Consider the following 12,510-nt stretch of genomic DNA (forward strand, 5'->3'; position numbering starts at 1 on the left):
ACCATCTTGTTACCTGCATGCTTTGTCAGCAAGGACAATTACGTACTTACTGTGTAATCTATCTAATTCTGTTTTCACTTCTGGATTACTGAACATAGAAGGATAGTTGGTTTTTATTTCCCCCTTCAATTTCTAAATGCAAAATTTTATTTAATCTGATACATTTATAACTCTGACAACGTGTCAATGCCTTCTTTTTCATATTTTGTCCACCGCCTGGTAATCTTCAACAAAATCCATTACATTTATGAATATATGACGCAAGTTAAAAGATCGGGATTCGCAAAATTTTTGGTCTGTTTAAACTACTGATTTAAGGTCCTCATTATTTTTTTCATATTTACATCACCAGTTATAACATATTAAGTAGGACTGTAGTTGTATGGTGAAGAAGAACATGAACAGGAGGGAGGATACTGTTTCAGATATTAGATATCTAGGGTCTGTAAAGTCATCTTTTAATTAAAAAGTTTGGAAGCAATAGTCGATGTATATTTGTGGACTTTTACGAGAAGCACTGACTTTGGACATTTAAACATTCACATCTATGGAGGTACAGAATTGATAATGGACAAGAAAAACTTTCTAGTTGCCATGGTAATGGTGTTAGGGGCACTTGTATGTGAAGGCCTGAATTTGCGGTAGGGTGGTTGTCTTTTTCATCAAGGATAGCTTATCTTTGCTTTGAAATAGCGCGTTAATTTCGTTGAATTAAAGGTTGGGCTAATTATTTATATCGTAAAAGAGCTTCCATACAATGTTCTAGTGTGAGAATAATTCGTCAACCGTATAAGTCAGCGCTTCTCGTAAAAGACCACAGGAAATACATAATGTAGTCTTCAACATGAAATATTGTTGAATACAGGACTTGTCCCTTTAATGATTAAGAATATTACTAGCATTTACCGTATCAATTCCTTTGTTGGTTTTCATTCAAAATATTAAGACAAACAAACTTGCATGTATTGGTTATTTTGATCGTCTGGATCTTGGATATGGAAACAGTGCATGTTGTATTATAGAATGTCACTTATCTCGTCTTCATCAAGAAAAAGTTCAGCTTTGTTTGCTGCATGTCACGAGTTCCTTTGGCAACTATACAATGTTAAAAGACGCAATTTGATTTCAACACTTTTAATTGTAGGAGGGAGATAAAATAACAAAAGTCAATTATTAATTCAAAGTTCATGTCCACTTTTCCTTCTAATTATTATTTTGTTTAAAAGAAATCCCAAACAAAACTTTGTGTGTTTATTTTGAGGAGAAGTTGATAGCACTGTTTTCTTAATCTTATAATCGGACAGCTGCGTTCAGATATGAATTCTTTGCAAAGCATTTCCCCTTTGTTATTATTTAAAGTGCATTTCCCAGGTAATATCCAATACAAGCAAGTCATTTTCTTGTAAATAGTGTTTTAAAAGATCTAATTTTTTTTTTTAAATTGAGGTCTTTAAAAAATTCAAAAACGTATGTAAGATTTATACCTGTACAATGTATAAAGAGATTGACAGTTTTGCCAGTTGGTATTATACAGGCGTAGTAGGTATTATCCATCATCATTCATACGTTTCTCTTCAGACAAGTCCAACAACTTAATTATGTAAGATCGACCATAGTCCGCAGCTTGATAGAATATAATTGATTGATTGGACGTTGATTCACGTCCTTTCGAGAATTGTTCACTCATACAGAAACGTTAACAGAATATGAATAACATTAATTTTTATATCTACTTTAGAAGAAGTCCAAAGATAAATCGACCTCCAAAACATGAAAGACGGGATCTGGTGCCATGGCGGAGTGAGCTCCCCTTACACACAGGTAACACCCACCGTGTGCTTCTTGTCATGATTGGGAAATAACTGAAAAAAAAACAGTTCATTGTGTAAATAATGGTCTAACAGTTAGTATGAAAACGTCAGTCAGCATTTGGTGTAATGATAAATTGAATTTGCTGACAAGGTCATTATATCGACTAAATAAATTATGAAATGGTGACTTCACACGAGATTGCTAATATTTCTGTTTCATCAACTCGCCTGTCATTAACTTACCTCGTTTTAGAAATTGTTCTTGCGTATCGAAACAACTGAGAGATATAACCCCATATGTAGGTGATGAAAATATATTGTTGCATAAGTAATGGAAGTCATACGATTTAAATTTAAAGTCATGACGTTTATCATTCATCTGGTTGTTAGATTACCATACGTGTCTTTTTCAAGTAAAATATCTAAATATGAAACAGATGTATCAGACTCTGTGGCATCTTTAACTTCAAGTTCATTGGGATATATCGCATCAACATAAGAATGGAAATAACCATTGTTAATTGACAATACGTCATGGAAGTAAAAATTAAGTATGCAGCATTGCAATAGATTCAGAATGTCTCATGAGACTATTAAAGACGTAAGAAAACACCTGCTCTTTGACAGACTAGATCTAAGAACACACCATTCAGAAGGTAAACCGTTAGTCTCGATATGGTAAAAATTCTTCTGGTCTTGAATACTTCCGTCTCAGATATAATTTGAATGGAATAAAAAAACCTTGTCATCATTCCTAAATGTACAAGTATGGCGCATTTTATTGCATTCCTAAACATCATACACAATCACTAACATTCAGAATATAGAGAAAGTTACAGTTTACGCTGAGTAAGGACAAAAGAAACGTATCTTAATTTTTTTTGAAACTGTATCTAAAATAAATATATAAATATAAGACACAATATTAAAGCAATATAAATTAACAAATAAAAAATAATTTGTCATATCCAAACTGTTCATGATTATTTCTTGGGCCTTTCCAACCAGCTCAAAAATAAAAGACGTCACCAAATATTAGAAGAAATGTTCAAAAGGTGTGGTTTACGTCAAAGATTTTTAAAAATATTTTTCTTAATGTCGTGATTTTTAGGTTCTTAAATTAGGGATATATAAATACCACAGCAACTGACACTTAAAGATAAAACATGTATCTTTATATATATATATATATATATATATATATATATATATATATATATATATATATATATATATATATATATATATATATATATATATATATTTTAATACAATATTGATGCATGAAAATACGAGAGAATATTGCTAGCTTTAAAAAAAAACCCTGAAATTCTCAAAACCAAACCGTACACTTTGTGTAAATAACTTCATGAAGAGTATAATTTTCAATTTTATATTTCCTTGTAAAAATGTTAAAATTGCTCGATCGTTGATAACATTGTAAACCCTCTGAATGATGAAATACAGTGATTGAATATAGCAAATTGTCAACATTAAAAGACGACGGCCTGTACACATACAGTAATAGTATACAACATTCAGTATACAGTAACACATTACATGCAGTTGAGGATACATTTTTTACGCCCCTAAATTCCTCAGTTTTACCTTGCTGACCATATGTTTTTCTAGGATTGAATGTTCATTGTTATTACCAAGACCATGAAATTAATTTTCTCAATATTATAATATATTAAGATATTATAAACATCAATTTTCTTTCAAGCAAAAATGATAAAAAAGCTTTTGTTATATGATTTTTTTGCGTTAGATGAATCGAAATCTGTTCAATTTGGTTTTTAAAAACCAGAAATCTTTAGCTTTTTTGTTAAATCAAAATTACAAATACTAGTTCTTTGTTCGAATTTCAATAATCGGAAATCTAAAGATCTGCGCCTTTTTCCTTTTTTTAATGACAAATCATCATAAATTATATTGAACTACTGTGTTTATGTTGTAAAGGATTAGAATTGGACCAATAAGACAAAAGATAGATTGTAAAGTAGGCATTCACAACACATTAAGTACGTGTTAATTACATTATTGATACCTCTGGCTGTTTAAATAGCATCCTCTGTGAACAAAAAAGATCTTTGCTTCTTCAAAAGTGAACGAGGGATAGCAAACTGGTAAGGTTTGGTTCATTTATCACGTTGAGATTTATTTTACATACGGTATATTTATTTTAATATGTAACGTCCACATATGATTGAAAAATCCCCATGGAACAATAGTTGTACTAACACTCATTCAAAAAGTGATAAAGATATGTGGGGAACAAATGTACCAGACAGTGAAACTATTCGTATGTAATATATACTCCATATTTAACCAATCCGATCCTTAGATTAACGAAAGAGAAATTATATACAATTAAGTTATGGCCCATAACAACTTTCTGTTAATGATATTGCTTTTTTACTATACACGTATAATACAAACATTTCAGGTAGATATTTCTAAGTTAGCAATTCAAAGCCAAATGTAGAGAAAAAGGTGTTTACATGTATGTACTCGAATTGCATCTGTTGCTTCGATTTTTAAAACAAATTGATTTACAGAACTTATAGACTTTGGTGCTTTCTTTCTCATTCTTCATGAAGAACATAAGTTGTATTTGAAACTATTTTAAAAAATCATAATTATGTTTAATACCATTATTTTATTTTAGTAGGTATGTAAATTCTAATTCAAGATATTCATAGATTTCTAATTAAAAAATTATCTATGGGATATCTGTGGGTAATCTTAAGTTTGCAGGAAATGACTAAGTACAAAAAGGAAATAAGGAAGAAATAGGTGTTGAAATATTGATTATATGAATATTTTTGAACTGCATTTTATAAAATTTTCCTTTTCTTTTTTCAGATCTATAAAAATTAGAACGGAATTAACTTTAATTGATTGAAAATCATTAGTTTTTGTATACATTTGCTGTATTTTATATCATTTACAAAAACTTATAAAAATATTTTATTATTCAATAGACTAGGACTTGTTTATAAACAATCAATGTGTCAAAGAGTTAAAGCCATAGTTTTTAAGCCGTAAACATGATAATTTGTACAAGTCATAATACCTTCCATTTAAAGAAAAAATCACTCCCATAAATAAGGAAAAAAATGGACAAAATTATTTTTTTTTCAGTTTTCTGATGATCCTAGAAATTCTATCAGTTTTAATTATTTTGGCATTTCTTCAACTTTTGTTCTTTAACCCTTCTGACGCATTACTTGTTGGGTATCAAATTTTCTGCGTCTTCTCGTGAAACTAATTACTTTCATATCTTATCATTTTTATCCAATACTTATCACTTTTGTGTAAGGTGGTAAAATTGGAAATCTTCCAGGAATATGCCAGGGAATTGTAATTTTTATAAATTTACCTAAACAAAAAGATTCAGCGGAAAAATTTGCAAAGAAAAAGAATGCTTTTTTCTAGATGAAAAAAAAAATAAATTGAGTAAAACTTCGATAACTTTTTTATTATATTCAATATCTGTTCATCTTAGATTCTATTAAGAATAATTACAATATTAAGAATAAAGAACTAGGTTAACTTTATTCATAAATGACCCTGTCCCTTAAACCAGTAAATAAATTTTAACCCTTTGTCCTATTTCATACATTTAGATAGAGTAGAAACTTAGCGCATTCATTTCCTTTTACATTTGAGAGGATCCAGGTATTGAAAAACTGGCTTTGTGAAAATACAATGTATTTCGAATTTTGCAGAAAACGAGCGTATCTGGTAACCTTCAGCAAATAATTAAAATATGAGCATCTCGATCCAAAAATTAAAACAAATCTTTCATTTCAGTATGTAATTGCATATTTTGGATCAAGTTTTGTGTTCTATATTGAATTAAAAAAGATAATTTTTAAGGAATTTACAGGATTTGGGAAAATTGATGCCTTTCATGACGTCATAATGCTTAAACTAAAGAGAAAAATACGACATGTTCAAAAGATACAAGTAATAGTAAATTAACAATATGGAGATGCCACCACTTGCCAGAGGAGAGCTACAAATTTTGTCCTATACTCGGCACTCAGGGCCATTGAGCAGAGAGGTATTACTTTTGTGCCAGCGCTTATACTTTGACACGAGACCTCGGTTGATACGATCTCATCCGAAGGACAGGTCACCACGTCCCAAAGTGGGATTTGAACCCGCAACGTGAGGATCGACCCGTTACTTTGCAACTGGCGACTGGTTAATTGTGTTTCGGATGCCAATTTCTCAATTCTTTCTATTACTTACCAAATTCATGGTGCTCGCTGAAAAAGTTAAGCTTTAAATAAATTTTGAAACATTCCATTTTTTATTTCTAGGTTTGTTTGTTTGTATGTATGTATGTATGTTGTTTAACGTCCCTCTCGAGAACTTTTCACTTATGAATATGGAGACGCCACCATTGATAGAGCTCTAGGTAATCAATAGCTTAAACTCAGTTGCATTTTTATGACTGGAATCTAATAGTTAGCGACTGAAAATTAGCAATGTTCATTTGATAATTAATGTTAAATGAGAATTATAACTAATTATAACGAATCATAACTCTTGTATGGAGATAACGACCCGACTTGCATTATACATGCACAATATTTTCAGAGAATATACAGATTTTTAAAAATCACAAAAGAATTTTTTTCTAACTTCTACGTAAAAAAAAAATCATTTCACAATAGAAAAAAATCCTTCATATATTTTATTTTGTGTTTTATATCTGACTCAGTATGGAAAGTAATCTCTCACAGCACGTAAAAAAGAACATGAAAATGTTAAAATACTAGTAACCTCAAAAAAGGTAATTAATTAGTGTTTTCTGTTCTCTGAATGAGTGAATAAATGGCTGTTTATTTAGAATGACAAATAACAAAAGCACAAAGTAAATAGGCAAAAAAATCTTTTTGTTAAGCTCCTGGTATCTCTTTACATATCTGTTTACATTCAAAGTAAAGCCATTTCATATTTCCATTTTTTTCGTTCTACGTTCGAAACATATGTTTCTCGTTTTAAAAAGTCGTGTTTATCAGTAAAAGCAATAAAAATATTTTAGATTGAACCTAACAGCTCATTCCATAGAACCAAAATACATTTAAAAATCTTCTAAATATTTTTAATATGAAATAATGTATTAGACTATATGGTATCATATTTTTCAAGTTCACTGGGATATAAGGCGACATATGAATGGAAATAACTATTGTAAATTGATAAATACGTCATCGGTATTTCAAAATGTCGAGTAAAAGGCCTCAACAAGTATGCTCTTTTACTCACGTATACGTTTTTAATCAATTCTGCTTCATATATGAATACAAAAATAGGTGTGCTAATAAAGGAACACTATTGGAACCCGTCGGAATTCCGATAGATTGTTTGAGACCTTACGTCCGAAAACTTAATAAATCTTTTCAATCAGAAACTGACATGTAAGCATTTCTTAATATCAATCTCGGAATACTTTTGTTTACAATCAAATGTTTGTTTATAAATAATTTTGCAAAAGACGAATAACAAGTTCTATTTTAATTGAAAAATTGAATTGATGTTAGAACAAGAGGCCCAGGGGCCACATCGCTCACCTGAGCACATCGGCTAGGAAAAAGCACATCAGATCAGAACTGAAAGTTTACTGAGAGGGGGGGGGGCTTGAATTTTAATATTATTTGAGAATCCCTTCATATCAATACAGCATATGACTCTGCTGTTATTGATAAAAAGATTTCTTTTTAAACATTTTGTTCCTATATATTACTTCGTAATAATTGAATTTGATTTCCCATTGTTTCCCTCCCTACCCCGATGGGCCATTATTTGAACAAATTTAAATCTTCAATACATGAGGATGCTTACATGCCAATATGACTAAACATAGCTTTTCTGTTCTTGGGATTTTTCCCTTTATTTTTTATATGTAAAACTTTGATCCACCATTGTGGCCGCACCCTACCCTTGGGGGTTATGATTTGAACAAATTTAATTATACACTAAATGAGAATGCTTCCATATAGATACTACTACCACTAATCATGGGTTTGCTATTCTTGAGAAGAAGATTTCTTTTTAAAAATATTTTAATGTAAAACTTTGATCCCCTATTGTGGCCTCACCCTATCCCTGGGGGGTTATGATTTGAACATAAACTAGAATCTACAGTGCCTGAGGATGATTCCATATAAATATCACTAATCATGGCTTTGACGTACTTGAGAAGATGATTTTAAAAGTTTTCCCTATATATTCCTACGCAAAACTTTGATCGGCCATTTTAGACCCACCCTACCACCGGGGTCATGATTTGAATTAACTTGAATCTACACTACCTGAGTACGCTATCACTTTAGTTTCATTTTTCCTGTCTCAGCTGTTCTTGAGGAGAAGATTAAAAAAAAATTCCTATACATGTTCCTTTGTAAGACTTTGATCAGCCATTGTTGCCCCACCCTACACCCGGGGGTCATGATTTGAACAAACTAGAATCTACACTACCTGAGGGTGATTCCATATGAATTCCACTAATCATGGCTTTAAAGTACTTGAAAAGAAGATTTTAAAAGTTTTCCATATATTTTCCTATGTAAAACTTTGATCAGCCATTTTGAACCCACTCTACCCCGGGGGTCATGATTTGAACAACCTTAAATCTACACTGTCTGAGGATAATTTCATATGAGTTTCATCTTTCCTGGCCAAGTGGTTCTTAAGAAGATTTTGAAAGATTTTCCCTATATACTATTATGTTAAACTTTGATCAGCCATTTTGGCCCAACCCTACACCCGGGGGTCATGATTTGAACAAAATTGAATCTACACTACCTGAGGGTGATTCAACATAAGTTTCATCTTTCCTGGCCCAGTGATTCTTGAGAAGATTTTTTTTTTAAAATGCCATTAATTTTTCTCTAATTCATAATTATCTCCCCTTGGAAAAGGGCGTGACCGTACATTTGAACAAACTTGAATCCCCTTTACCCAAGGATACTTTGTAGCAAGTTTGGTTGAAATTGGCCCAGTGGTTCTTGAGAAGAAGATGAAAATGTGAAAAGTTTACAACGAAGACAACGACGACGAAAACGACGACAGACAACTGACAAATTTTGTTCAGAAAAGCTCACTTGAGCCTTCGGCTCAGCTGAGCTAAAACTGGACTTTAAAGTATTGTCGAGGATTGATTGTACAGCTGTATAATGTGTTTTATCGTACGTGTTGATGCATTGATTCTGGTAAACTTTTGCAATTTTAATTTTTCAAGTTCCTTGGAATTTTTAAGTATACTGTTCTGTTCTAAACCAGTTCTCGAATATATGTTTTATGCTGTGTCTCTTTGTAATTGTGAATTTCACAGCCCCTGGATTAGGTGTTCAGGTGTTAGAACATGACTCTTTTGATGATATAGTAAAATGCATTAATTCTTTGAAAGTCTTCTCTGTTCCTGGGTATCATGACGATGATTTAAGTAAATAGTTATGATGAGGAAAGATGCTTCTTCCAAAATGATGAATTTCATGGCCCCTGGGTGAAGGGTAGTGTGTGTGTGTGGTGGTGTTCTAATGATCATATATTGAAAAAAAATTGTGCTTTGAAATCTGCTTTGTGGTGTTTATAAACAGAGGTGCCTTTTAAAAAATTGTGCAATATGTGGACCTAGGGTCAGTGGTTCCTGAGGGATACTGATTATGTAGTGGAAATGCACATCTTCTTTTTCCCTCTGATCTCTCTCTCTCTCTGAGTATTCAGTAATCAAAGTAAGAATGCTGAATGTAAAGTTATGATTAGCAATGGTGTCTCTTTCAAAATTGCTAATTTTATGGCCTCTTGTTTAAAACACGAACAAAGTCAGTTGTTGGAAAGTTGTTAAAAGATACTCAGGTGCATATTAGGCCTGTTGGCCTATTGTTAAATATCAATATCTGAGTACTTTTCTGTAGAATTAGATTGTAAGTTGACAAAACAATTCTGGAAATGATCTGTGACAAATATTATTAAAAGTAGTTGAAACTATGTCTAAAAAGTTTTTCATCGTTGGGAAGTGGGAATGGCTTCTGAAATGTCAAAAAGTCGCACGCATAATGCTATTGAATTTAGTAATTTAGTAATTTCACAGTTCTTTAGAGTCCCTTTGAGCTTTAAAGTATCCATATCTGATTTAACCACTTCTCAAATATGTTGTTGAAAGTGCTTATAAAGTTTCTTCTTTCCTTCTCTAATTACCTATTTAAAAAGGAATAAGGAAAGTGGCTTAGTAGAATATTTACTAGAACCTACTACGTGTCTTTGTTTAGGTTTTTACGAGGTTTTAGAATCCTGAATGGATATGGTAGTTCAATTTAGATTATTTGTAAAATAAAATCGTCGAATCAAATGAGCAGTCATTTCTTCCAAACGAATCAACTTTGGTGTGCGTATGTGTCACATGTAACCAGTACGAGTTTGTACGTCATTATAGTGTGGCAGGTCAACACAAAGCCGTGATACGACTTGCCATGGGCTGTCCTAAGGAATGTCTTGGGGTTTTTGTTTGCTTCGTCAGAGGAAATAAAGCATTCATATGGACAATGTCTTTCAAATTATTATATTAATTGACGATTGCTACTTTATGTCGATGTTCTATTGTTGTAATCCCTTTTCATTTTTCTCCTTATGATTTATGGAATTAATCAACAGCCTAAAAACTTACAACTTTTTAACTTTATACACAATCATTCTACACGATAAATTAAAGTCTATGCCTTTTGACTTTATAGACAATTGCTTTTTCAATAAAAATGGAAATGGAATTCGAAAATTAAATTTACGTACCTTGTCATTGGTCTTTTACAAAATGATTTTGTTAAAAAACATTTTGATTGTACACTCAAGTACTTTGAAGTTGACATTAAAAAATGCTTGAGTTTCTGATTAACAATATCTATGTCGTTTTTGCAGACCAGGTCTTCCAACAATCGATTGTATTTCCCATGAGAACCAATTGTGCCCTGTTATAAGCAGACCTATTTTGTATTCAATGAAGCAGACACGTTAAAAGAAGAAAACACTTGCTGTGGCCTTCAACCTGACATTTAGATATACATGTATCGACGACGTATTGTCAATTAGCAATGGTTATTTCATTCTTATGTCGAAGTGATATATCTCGGTAAACTTGAGATAATTGATACCACAGAGTCTGACATATCTGTTTCATATTTTGATATTTTACTTGAAAAAGACGTAAATTTTAATCTAGCACCAAGCTCTATGATAAACATGATGACTTTAACTTTTCAACCGTCAACTTCCCTTACTTATGCAGCAATATACCTTCATCACCTCCGTACGGAGTTTATATCTCTCCGTTGATTCGATACGCAGGTGCTCTATGTATGAACGTTCTAAAACGAGATAGGTTATTGACAATTAATTTGATGAAACAAGAAAATCAGCAGTCTCGTGTGAATTCTATGGTCGATACAATGACCTTGTCAGCAAAAACAATTTATCATTGAGTCAAATGCTGACAGACGTTTTTCATACAAATGGTTAGTCCATTATTAACACTGAATTGACGACGTATTTACCGTTATTCCCCGATCGTGACAATGAGAACACGGTGGTGGGACCGGTCGGCAGGGGATGCTTACTCCTTCATGGCACCTAATCCCACTTCTGATTTTTTCGGAGTTCCGTGTTTTCTCTTCTCCTATTTTGTACTGTTTGATGGATCTTTGAGCTTGAAAACTGTTCGTTATTTCATACTGGTGGCTGCTTAGAGATGATGGGAAGGAAGGACAGCTTTGAAATAGTTAGATACCTTGACAATGATTGGAAACTTGTAAAAGAAGAGTTGTTTAAGGTCAAAATACAAGTAGTTCGCAGCTAAGAAATGATTTAGGCGATAAATGTATGGGGGTTAAAAAGTGGTTTACTTAGCGAAAAAGTATATGGACAGATGTGTGTATCGATGAAGCCAAAGCTGACCAGGTCATGGAAATACATATAATAATTAATGATGGTCTAGGTGGAATCAAGGAGGAAAGGCAATTGATCTATAGGTATTGCGGGCGTTAGTAAGAGGGAGACAGGGAAAGACATGACTATCTTGCTATTTCGGGTGTGGGACAAAATCTAAAAATGTAGGTGGTCACCACATAATATAACATTTTATCTGCTAATTATATATCGAGGTAACGTAAAACTAGTATAGGGTTACACTATATCGACGTGAATTATATTCAATATAATGTCAAATCTATTATAGTTATTAAGTTACAATACAAAGTTGTCATTGATCAATTACGCGGAAATATATAAAGTTCAAACTCAAGCAAGGTTTACTAACTTTACCGTACACTTTTCGATGTAACATAGCTTATTCTTTTTCAAAGCAGATAAATGGTCACATAAACCCATTCATAAAATTGGTATTCCAATTCTAATAAATCATCATGTCATTAATTTACCAAAAAATAGTGGTATTTATGACCTTTATTTTTAATTGACAGGATAGGAGAAACTATGCTAATTTAAAATGAGTTATTCTTTTTTAATTTTCCATGCAACAAGTATTTGTGATTTTTTTTTCACTTGACAGTTTTTTTATATGTCCTTTATTAGGATACTTAAAAGGTAAAACAATATATTTTTCCTTCTCTGTTCTCTACCCTATTCTGCAAATTTTGTTAAATTAGTTTTATACTTAATACATAAAGTG

The sequence above is a fragment of the Saccostrea cucullata genome, unplaced genomic scaffold (genome assembly GCF_032062105.1).
Source record: "Saccostrea cucullata isolate Sc308-1 unplaced genomic scaffold, CSIRO_AGI_Scuc_v1 ctg3160, whole genome shotgun sequence".
In the NCBI taxonomy this organism is placed as follows: Eukaryota; Metazoa; Mollusca; class Bivalvia; order Ostreida; family Ostreidae; genus Saccostrea; species Saccostrea cuccullata.